This window comes from Strix uralensis, chromosome 11 (assembly GCF_047716275.1).
Source record: "Strix uralensis isolate ZFMK-TIS-50842 chromosome 11, bStrUra1, whole genome shotgun sequence".
NCBI lineage: Eukaryota > Metazoa > Chordata > Aves > Strigiformes > Strigidae > Strix > Strix uralensis.
This window is the reverse complement of record NC_133982.1, coordinates 25,663,821-25,676,054: the sequence shown is the minus strand read 5'-3', so window position 1 is coordinate 25,676,054 and position 12,234 is coordinate 25,663,821. Positions and strand designations below refer to the sequence as shown.

The window sequence follows — 12,234 nt, the reverse complement described above, 5'->3', positions numbered from 1 at the left end:
TGCTACCAACTAAACTGTATGCCAGACATCTACATAAACAGCAGCATGGAGATGGAGTAGACAAGACATAACTTTGGCAAGTTCTCAAAACCTTGCTCTAGTTACTGTCCAGTTGGTTTGAGCATGGCTTTCTTGAAGGGAAGAGAAGTTCAGCTCTTCTTTTAAAAACAGAACCAATGTGAGTAAGCGCTTAAAGAACAGAGAGGCCGTTTTCACAATTAGTCCTTTGCACAAAGGCAAGCAACCACTGCCAGCATGCAAGACCATCAGTTCGAATTCAAATTCCTTTTATTATGATTTTATAGTGCAAGGGTACTCCACTGCTAGTACTGTTGTCTTAAGATGTAACTCCAGGGTTGCATCTCATTTCTATAATTAAAGAATTTCTATTGGTTTTGCTATTCTGTCCAAAGCCATGTTCTCTTTGGAATTAAGTTCTGGCTACTTAAAAATCCCTAAAGTTTTCAAATAGTTATTCATTTTGACTTCCTGTCCCAAACTCTTGAGTAAAACATTACTATGTTGTAATCCCAAAGGCCACTTCATTTCAGTGGGCAGTGAACCAAGTCATACAGAATAGATGTAAAGAGAGAGACATATGTGATCAAAAGACATTACTACTTTCCCTATAAAAGAACAGAAGACAAAATCTGAAAAATTTAACAGTCTTTTTATTACATGGCACTGAAGCAAAAAAAAATTTTGAGTGTTTCAGATAATCAGTCCAAGATAAGCTTAAACAAAATATTGACTACTTTACACATCTGTATTTATGAGGGGGAGGATCATGAGTAGACATGGGCCAAATGGTCCCAAAGCAATTTGCACAGTAGTGAGGCACTCACCTCACTCATGACTAATTGAACTCACTTTTCCCAACATCAGGTCTCAGGAGAAATTCAAAACACACTATAGCGTCTATCTTTAATACTGAGATTTTAACAAGTCAGCTTGCAATGCTGCTAGAATTTTAAAGGCAAGTTCTTCCCAGTAAATAATATAATGAGAAAACATCGGCACTTAAGAGGATGCCACAGGGTTAATGCCAGGTTTTAAAAGACTTCAAAATGGATTTTACCCAGTTCACATGTCAGGAGGCACAGCACGGAATCAATTTACAGCAGGAGCCAAAGATCACAAATTTTAGGGGAGCCTGGGGACTGATTCCCCCAATCGGTGCCGTGGGGTGCACAGATGAAAGAGCAAACTTGTTTTTTTTCTTTAATGGTGACAGCGTATTCTGAAATTACGCACAGCAGGCAGGAGAAACCTGCATAGATTTCAAAAGATACTGCAGGTTTGTGTGCTGAAGCACACATTTAAGATTCTAGTTAATGTGCTAGCCTTTCACCTCTGGAGGCCTGGGCTCAGATTTATCTAAGGTAAAATGAAGGAGAATTTGGGACTTCTATCTTCTTAACCCTTATTGGCCTTTAGTCCACATCACAGACGTACAAACCAGTTATCAACTTTGGATCAAACTCTACTTACTTTTACTATTCTGAAGTCAACCTGAAGCAATTCATCTAAATGCTAATAACACAGTTCTGTGCTTCCACCAATTTAAACTGGACTTGCTGAATGAAAAGCCAAATTCTGTTCTTGTTTATATCAATGGAAACCTGGACCTGTACCAGTATTCAGGGCAACCACACAGAGAAATTAGGTATAAGACATGAGAGAACAAGACACCTACCCAGACTGGAAAGCAGACTTTTTTCAGGCCCAGAATATTTGCTCAGAACCTGCTTGGAAGATACCATATTCTCTATTTTTCTTGTCATGCACAAATGCTGTGTAAGTATGCCTTCTAAAAATGTGTGCATACATTTGGCTTTTACTACTAATGCTGTTCTAGGTAGAACTAGAGTTGATGTGCCAGTCAGTTTCAAACACACCAAGATAATCCTTTGTCCTGAAAGTGTAGAGGATTACAAAGAAAGCAAAGAACTCTCAAAAAATCCCCTAAAAAGTAGCTATTTACATGGAGACTACCCTGACAGAGTGGTAATCTAGCATCCGTCCACTGAAAAAATGAGTTCTTAAAACTGGGAAAGAGCTCAGAAGACCTGCTGTATTATCCAGATCTGTAATTTTTAAGGCTTCTATAGGATTGGTCCCACATAGTCGTATTTCCAAGTGTTTCTCTGAATCTCATTTCAGAATTTCCAGGCAACAAAGCACTCGCCACTTCTGCAGTCCAGCTCCTCTTACTTTTAAGACTTTTCTTCCCCATGCATTCATTCTGTCTCCCAATTTTCATTCTACTCACGTGAATCAAATCATTTACATGAAACCTTTCCTTTCTAGAACTACCAACTATAAATCCAAGGTTATATCTAACTCCGTGTACTTTTATGTCGATACTTAGTATGTACAAGATCTATGTTTCAAGGATTTGCACTACATAGGGTATATCATGAGTGGGTGCATTACACAGTACTTTTTATCTAGAAGAGCCATTGCTCTTGAAGCATACTCTGAGGATAATAACATCTTTAGCCTTATGTTCAACAGAAAGCTAGTCTGCATTCATAGATCCCATATACAGAGTTTTCTCTCTCACATCCTCTGCGTTGTCAGATCTGTCAGCTGAAGCAACCACACCCAGCCTTTAAGCTGACCAATCTGTACCCTGTATCAAGGCCAAACGAACCTTTATTGCACTCAGGTACTTACCAGAGAAAGGTACAGTACTGAGTTTAGTTCCATGCTGATGCAGGTGAGGCTATGTACAAAACCCACTGGTCCTGTATATAAATTCAGTCCTTAAAAAGTCATCTTGAACCTTCACCATCCTTTCTGGCAACAGTATGCTCATTATTTTCTGCTAGTATTGGCAGCATTTGTTGCAGGCTAACAATTTTTCTGTTAACAAGCTTCCTAAGGACAGTCATAACTTCTTGTAGGATATGACATTCATAAAAAGACATATAGCTTTTTGTTTGTTTGTTTTAAAACACAAGGCCATTTTAGGCAGAAGTTTACCATTCCATTTGTCTTATTTACTTTATTTTTATGATGAGCATAACAACCACAGTAACTCATACTCACCATTGCATTTATATACGAAAATGTACTTTCTTCTCAGTGCATCTGGTTGCAGTTTCCCTCCAAAACAGATTTAGCCATCAAATTCTGTCTATTAAAAAAAGTATCTCTTTACACTTTACAGCTTTAAAGTCTTCATCGTCTCCAGAGTGGCAGAAAGAGCTATGAATGATTATTTTTTAAAAATATCTAAATAGCTTTGCTTAAGCTGATGGGGGGGGTGGGGGTGGAATTGAATTTCCTCTGCAACCATTACTTTAAGTTCCTCTGAAATTTAACTTTAAACAATGCAGGTAGAGTTAAGCCTAAAAATACCTCAACAATATTCTTTCACAGAATCACAGAATCATTCAGGTTGGAAAAAGACCCTTGGGATCATCGAGTCCAACCATCAGCCCTACTCTATAAAGTTCTCCCCTACACCACATCCCCCAACATCTCATCCAAACCACCTTGGTTTTGTATGGTCCCAAACCATACACTTTCCACCTTGGTTGCAGAAATATGTTGTAGGAAAACATGACAATCACCATTTCTTTTTACTCATCAGGAATGTTCCCCTTTTCCATGAAGGACCTTTGAGTAAATTCTGTTGATAATGAACTTATGAAGCCCTCAGCAGGTTGAGAGACTGTTATTAGAACCATTTTTATAACCACCAAGCAAGGAAACAGTGCAAACTTCCCAAGCTACAGCTTAGAAGATGACAACCTGAGCCACACTGCACAGCAGTCTGGTCAGAACGTACAGAAAACAGAAGCTTTCTCTTTATAGGTTTCCTGCAGGTACAAACAATCAAATAACTTGAATGTCATCTCCTATGATCAGATACAATATATGTTCATTCATTCCAACAAAGCTGAAGTGATGTACCTGAGACATTACTTTGTAACCAGAGTAAAATAACCTGAAGCTTTTCTTCAATACAGTTCTATGCCTATATATGGAGAAATGTATTTCCCCAAATGGCAATGTCTTCATTCTGTTCTAATTCAATAACTGAGGATAGAAACTATGTGAAAAATATGAATAAATTTTATCTTAATTGTTGTTTTAACTTTGTTTCCTTATTGACATAAATAAAGTGTGTAACATACTCTTTCCTGGAAAGACAAGTAATCTGATCTGTTCTTACTGAACTTCATGCATATAATATACGCAAGTTGTGTGTGTATACGTGTAAACAGAGAGAAATTTAAAAAACCCTGCATGTCTTATATAAGCAGTTAGTTAAACAAAACATTTCCTGATTTGAAGCTTAGATTTGATCACTAAAATACTGTCAAAGCCATGAAGGTGATTTCAGGCAGCTTAAGTACGATGGACAGTCTTGTGTCCAGAGTTGTCTAGATTTTTTTGTCAAAAATTACTTGGAATAAATCTTGATCTATCCATAGAGGCTAGAACAATGGTATTGCAAGATAAATTACGGAACGACCTTCAACTCAACTGATTTTAAAGGGGACTATGCTTGGTTTCTAGCAAACAGAGAAATTAGCCTGAAGCATGGCCACCACAAGCAAAGAATAAAGGCATTAATTTAACTTTAAACACTTGAATGGGGATTTTGAGATTCCTAATGAACCTGTTGCTCCTCTTCTATCATTCATCTTGAAGATACATTCATTTTTTTCATGGATGATACTCAACACCACCTGTGACAGTATTTTAGCACATGCAGATTTAGTATTAACCACATGCAGATGATAAATCTGTGTAAGACACCTAGCAATATGCACCCTGCATTCCATGCCTTACAATTTGCACCTCACTTTTGTACCCAAACCACAACAGCGTTGTTCGTTGAAACTAAAGTATGTTAGCAGAAAACGGCATCCAGTAAAAGATGCATCATCAAAAAAAAAAAAAAAAAAAAAAAAAATCAAACAGTGGCCTATAAGTGGTACTGCTTGTAACTGTTAGGTTATCACTCATTTATTATGCTAGCTAAAGCAAGAAAACTGGAAAACTGTGAATCGGTTTTTCATGGCAAATAGCACTCAACAGAGGTCAAAATGACTATTCAACAGGAATCTAAAAAAAGCTACCAGAAATGCTAATTTATACATTTTAGAAAGTATTTGGCATGGTACAAACTGTAGTTTAATACCAACAAAAAAACCACCTTGCATAAAAAAAGGATGATTTTTCAGCATACATTTTCATAGAGCATATGAATTCCATAAACTTTTATTCATTAAGTAAAATTTGAGATCAAGACATACAGACTGAAATTAATACAGCTGTCTTGGTGACATACATCAGTTTAGGTTTTTGTCTTAAACAGGTAAATTATTCCCAACCAATACAGGTAATTATTTTCAGAATAATTATTTTCTGAATGACTTCCTGCCATATGTTCTACAAATTCTGCTTCAGTACTCCTGAATGTTTCCTAAAAGATGATGGAACTCCTGCAAATTCTTCCTAGTCATAAAAAACAACCCTCCTATACAATCTCAAATACAATACATCAGCAAGAACTAATTATGAAATGATGTTTCACAGAACTTTATGCCTGATCTACCATTAAGTATTTTCATCAAATAAGATGGCTAATTTTACTCTAAGTAATAAAAAGCTCTTTCATGTAGTATAATTCAAAATGACCACATTTTTCAGCAAATGAAACGACATGTTGTCAATGAAATTTAAGCAACCTCAGGAGTACCATAGAGGTTTGACTAAATAATGATCAGATGAAAAATTAGTTGGTTAAGTCTTACCAAGGATGTCCACACATTAGAGTTAAGTCTGCACTGAAATGCTGCATAAACATATACTTCTTTAGGGTTTCTTTTTTTCTTTTTTCCTTTTTTTTAAAGTGAGTGTTTTTCATTTGGAGATTATATCATGAACAGATGTAGGATAATGTTAATAGTCCCTTCTGGAAACATTAATCACAAGGTTTTACTTATTATTTGGTGTCAGCATTTAAAAGTTAAAGCATTTCCAGAACTGTCACCATTGAAATATTCCTTTTGCTTAAAGCTAAATTACGAAACAGTAATTTATTTTACAGTCCCAGCATCTTTTTTTAAGGTATATATAAGAAAGAAAATGGCAGGCAATGCCCTGTTCTCATGGCAACAGTGTAGACTGACAGTAGTAAGCCTATTTCTACTTTAGGAAGAGGACTGAAAACCCAACTCTACCAAACTTTTTAGATGTTTGAGCAAATTTAAGTCTCCACAAAAGAGATTTTGGTTGTCAGCATGATACTAACATGATGCTTTCAAAAGTGGATTTCCCATTCCCAGCTCACCGAGCAAACATTAACCAGAATCAAAATAAAAGCAGGCTAGGACCTTGTTACCAAAGAGACCTCAACCTTTTGTCCACATATATTACCACACGTAGGGCATTATGCAGGTGAAAGAGACTGCTGCTACTTCAAAACACTCTTATTTGCAGAAATGTTCCACTAACTATATTCAAAACACCTAAGAAAGTAACCAAAATGAGTCCCTATCCTTCTATTCCCAGGTAATGACATTGTTGGTTACTTCAGTGTCCTGGAACTCAGGAACTCTGCATTATTCTTCCAGTTCAAGATTTGCTATGTATCACCCTGGACAGGTTCAGCAAAGAGCTTACATGCACTTTTGTATTTATGCTCTTGAAAAAAAAATAAAAATATGCAAGTCTGTCCTTAAAGCATCAGTGAAATGTAATCAAACACAGCAGCACAGTCTCAACATCCCCAAAATCATTCTCCGTTCACATTTGACCAAGGTGAAAGTTATTAACGGCTTCACGTGAGATTTACTTAAGGTTTTAAAGCAAGCAGATAAGAGAAAGACTATACACTCATTTAAACAGTGCTATAGTTGTCAGCATTTAGAGGCCAAGAACTTTTCCTATAACATACTCCATCACCTCCTCCCTTTTAGAATATATAGAATGAACATCAAATAAACGCCTCCCAGAGATGCCCATCTCACTGGCTCTAGGATTGCACTGGCTCTAGAAATGAACCGCCTTCAACTAAGCACCAAGTTTTCAGAGTGTTCAAGGGATGTGAAATGAATCCCAAGGACCATTTAGCTATTCTCACATCTTTAGTTCTGAAATTTCAGCCTTAATCCTCCTCTGTCTAACTCCACTAACTGGTCCTTTAGATCTTGTTCAGCACCTCTGGAGAACAACAGCAAAGGGCTAAACTAAAGATGGAACTGCTTTGCTTCCATGTTTAGTGAAAGAGACCACATCTTGCAGTCTGTACAGGAAAGGGGCTTAAGCCTGCTCCCTGGCAAACTGATTCTCTATTTAGTTTCCACAGTATAATTTTCAAAAACATCCATGTGAAAATGCAAGCACGTGCACCAAGGATTATTTTGACACATGGTATCCATCATTTGGATTTACTAATTTTCCAAAATAAACTGTTTTGTCAGTTTCCCTGTGCATGTGGATTTTTGAGTAAAGGCAATGTGTAACATTACAAGACACATTCATGCACTGACCTTTCACAAAACCGAAACTGTTAGTAAAGCTAGGGTGGTGGGAAGCACTCCATTTTCATTTTAGTCACAAGACTAAAACACCCAGATTTGAAAAGAGAAGCTGACAGGTACTAGCTTGTGGCCTAACTCTGCTATGACACATGACTGATCTGATTGAGGATGCAGCATTAACAAAGTTACTTGCACCACAAAATTCTATAAGTAGACCCATTCGCAAAATTTATCTGCGTGTGACATGCACAACACAAGTAAGATGTCACAAGCCATGTGACAGGCCTATGCAAGTAACTAACTAACTACAGCTTATTTCTAGATCTAACTGCAGAGGCTTCCTTTACTTTGGCGCAGGTATTGCCGCAGCACACACTCACAGAGCCAAGTTTTGTGTATTCCTTCCCATTCCCATAATCACAGTTTAAACCCTACTTCTACACAATATCCCCTATTACTTCCCATTCACAGGATATTTACACTCCTTCAGTTTATTGACAGGCTGAATTCTTCCTTACAAGATTTATTTTTTTTAAATGTTTTGTATTTCCACTTAAATACTACACTGGGTTTGAATGTATTTAGAAACCAGAATTCCAGCCTTTATATATAACCACCCAGCAGCTATGGGACTCCATGAAACTTAGCCATGGAAAGAGGAGTTACCAGGTCAAGTCACTAAAAGCTGCAGCACGCTCCCCTACCCGGCTGGAAAACAACACAGCTACAATTCCTCACTTCACTTGAGTCTCCCTTCCGGAAAGTGTTTATACCACTGCACGCTTTTCCAAGTGAATTTGCATGAGATCAGTTTATATGCATTCTACTTTGATCAAACCATGGCTCACATTTTTACACAAATGCTTTTTCAGCACTCATGCATGCTGTCTCATGAAATTGGCCTCTATTTGAAAGAGCTCACAATAACACAGGTTTTTAAGCTGCACTATCTGAATTTTAAATACAGTGAGTTAAAACTAACTTTTCTTCAGTTCAGACTGGTCTTCTAGGTGGAAGAAGCTTACACAGTCAGATGCTCTATCCTTCTTTCCATCTGTCATTAAATTTTGAACCCATTCACTCTTTTCAACTAAATGCAATGAAGGCAAAACAGCTATAACACCAAGATTTGTTTTATTACGCCAGCCTTGTTCCTTCCTTCACTTCCATCAAAGGCAGGAAGAAGTATCAAGGAAGCAACAGCAGTCACCATCTTCAAAGCACCAGAGAACAGCAGATCTGTTTCATTAGGTCTCTGTTCCCCAAATCAACCTTAACTTCCCACTTCTCGCTCAGATCCGGCCCAGGTCCTGTCCTCCTCAAGGCAGTGAAATCTAGTTTTGCCTGCAATGCTGAAAAGTCTTTAACTGGCAGTGGGTAATCCTGGTACGTCTCCATGAATTATATTAGCACAGTAAAAATTCCTGCTTTGTGGACTTTTAACTTCCCTTTTCCTATCGCTTCAGTGTTCAGAACAGCCAAAACACTCTGAGGGTCTGAAAACACATCTCCTTTGTCTCAGCATCTGGGTACCCAACTCCAGATAACAACACTGGAACTGTCAGGAATCATCAGCAATTTAAGTCCATGTTTACAAAGTACTTTTGAAAACATGGTTACAGACAAAACAGTAACACTGAGCAACTTTTAACTAAGAATCTTTCACAAAACTAAGTGAAAACTTTACACAGCCCTTGTGGTGTGGTCTGGAGCTGCATGAATTTAGGAACTGCAGTGGCTGCATGACCTGAGCTGTGCCCAGCCATTGCTACTGGAGATCTTCTAATCCCATACCTTATTCCACCTTCCAACTCAAATTCTTTTGGAAGATGTAAAGGAATACCTCTCCTCCCTGTCTCCCTCCCCTCACTTCCCTGCCCTGTATAAAAATCCACATATTCCAAAATCCCAGACAAAAAAACAAAGGGGGAATAATCAATTTATCTTCTTACACATATCTATATAGAAATAATGAAACAATCCTTAAACTGTGTAAGCAGTCGTTGCAGCAGAAGGAAATTCATTCTGGAAGGACACAGAACTTCCCACCCACACAGCCCCAGAGTGTGCCCGTCAAGGACATCTGACTTTGTACCTATTGTGTTACATGACTCAGTAATGGGGGTTAGTGTTTTCAGTTTCCAGTTTCTGGCAGGATCGCCAAAGTAATTTTCAATTAAAAGGTTAAATGCTGGTACTTGTCAAATGTGAAGACATACAGTGCCGTAACAATGTGAAATAGCTTCCTTACAATTAAATAATTTCATCAGGTATTTAAGTAGGGGTTGCAAATATTATGCCTTTGGGTAACTTGAAGAAATACCCAAATGAAGTGCAATCATTTTCTGTCACTACTGTGTCTCAAGTGGAATACAAGCTTGGCCTTCAAATCCTTTCAACAGAATGATTCAAATACATGTAGGTCCAACAAACATTTGAATATCTTTGTTTACATTAATAGCCTGTTTTTGTTAAATTAGCCATGTTGTTAAAAAAAAGTTTTTGTTTCCAGTGCTAGTCTGTTTTCTTCCCCCCAAGTATGTAACCTAGCCATAAATGAAGAAATAGTGATACTTCCAGATAATCACACAAAGAATCAAGGGCATTGACTAAAAAGAGGCAGTACTGAAAAAATTAACCCACCCCCAGGTTAACCTTCCTCTAATCAAACTGTTAAGTAGTAGAATTATTTCTCTTTTATAGGTTCACAGAAAAAGGCTTGGGAAACAGAACACACCTGAAATAAGGAAAACACAATAAATTATAGATAACTTCTGGGAATTGAAGGTTCATTCTTATGAGCAAACTCAAGATCAAGACTTTCCTAATCTTCAAGACATATATGACTGGGCCTCTAATTATTATATCTAATTTGATTGAGGAGTAAGAATTAGGAAAATATACAAAAGTATATTTAGCCAGAATTCTGAAGCAGTCTGAGCCTGTGGCTAAGGCTCTGGCCTGGATTCAGAGGATGAACTAACAAGACCTGCAGAAGTTTCCCTGGTTCTAATACTCTTGCAAGCACTTAACTTCTATGTGCTTGCGTTTCCTCAAGTGTAAAGGGAAAATAATGGTGCTTATTCTAATTTGAAATATACTTAGACTTCTGTTGATGAAAACATTTCACAGTTATTTTTAATTCAATTCATTTTCAAATCTTTTAAGTAAAATAATATTCTCAAATGCTGCTCCTGTTACATTAGGAGGTCAATGCAAAGATCCTATGCCTGGATGATTGTTTGAAGCGTTGCAGGATGTTAAAAAAGTGTGCGATTAAAGCTTTGACTCAACAAAATCCTACAAATTAACTCAATGCAAGTGATGGGATTATCCTTGTATTTAAAATTAAGCATATACACAATTTATGTGTTTCAACGCAGAAGTTCAGCTTGGCTGCAAGAAACATAACTGCATACAGAAACAAAGCAAGAATAAGCCTTAATTCTCCTGTGCAGATGTAGGTGACACCCCCCCCCCTCTCCTAGCCTTGTAACTTGTCCTCCATTCATCAGCTGGTGTGTTTATTTTTGCTGTATGTGATGTGACTAGCAGAACTTAGGCAATGAAAACTTTTTAATCAAGTGAAGATCTTTGGAAGAAAAAAGAGGACCTGCTCCACTTCTCAGAATGCAAGGTCAAGAGTTATATACACACATTTAGAGCCCGGTTTCATTTAGTTAAGTTTTCAACTAAGAAAAGGAAACATTTCTTCATGCAACCTGTGAAACCCACTGCCACATAGAGTTACTGAAATAAATAATGCTTTGGCAGTAACAGAAACAGAACTAGATATTACCATTAATAATTTATGTACTTATGCAATGATAACTCTGTATCAGATCACACAGCCCACATGAGTAAATCAGAGAGAGGTTACTTCCATCTGATGCAGAGCACTACTCTAACCCCCAGACAAAGCATTGCAGAAATGTGCTTTTATGCACTCACCTACCACCAGAATATAAAGGTTTTCAACCAGTAGAGAGAAGAGCAGTCCTGTATTTCAGTATCTAGAACACAGAATCAGAAATCAGTCTCTTACATCAGTTGTCCCTCCAGACTCACGTTGTAAGATAGGAGTGCAGTAAAGACTAACAAAACTTGGAGTGAAACATACATTTCTATGGAGCAAGAGAGGTGGGAAGGTAGCAGAGTTCTTTGAAGGATTAACTCAGCTCACCTCAATTTTATCAACTTCTGTGAAGGGCATTATCTTACACTTATTGCAGAACAAAGACACAAAACTGAAAACAATCTTACCTCTGTTAAACATTACCCCAGAGACAGGCCTTCTCAAAACCTCTGAGCTCTTTCTTTGTACTCCTGGGAAATGCCCTGGGCAACCATGGGATATGTGGTCTTGATTTTAAAGTGCTAGCACCATTTTTTAGTGATGGAAATGAGAAATTACTTATTCCTACACTCCAAGGAATAAATAGGAAAATAGGGAGAAAAGAGAAAACTACGTATTTGTTCCTGATTTGTTATTTATTTTCCTTATTTCCCTTCATTCTTTCTCTATAGAGGCAGAATATGCTCATTTCCTTTCCACTTTCCAGGCCTGGTAAGAGAAATACAGTCAGTTTACAAGAGGCTTAGAAGACAAAAAAGTCATGGGAGAATGAAGGAATGAAGCTACATCAGCAGAGGGGACAATACCTGAAACTTAAAGGAGACAGGGCAGTGAAGGTGCCCGCATGGCTTCACCAGTGCAAGGCACAGG

At 37.6% G+C, this 12,234-nt stretch overlaps 1 long non-coding RNA gene across 1 annotated transcript in view; it reads right to left on the bottom strand.

Moving 5' to 3' along the window:
• The window catches only part of LOC141948263 (uncharacterized), a 113,897-nt gene extending 102,376 nt beyond the window's left edge, over positions 1-11,521 (bottom strand). The window contains exon 1 of the long non-coding RNA XR_012630408.1: positions 11,460-11,521. This is a non-coding gene — a long non-coding RNA (uncharacterized LOC141948263). The remainder of the gene's footprint in view (positions 1-11,459) is intronic.
• Between the last annotated feature and the right edge of the window lie 713 nt (positions 11,522-12,234).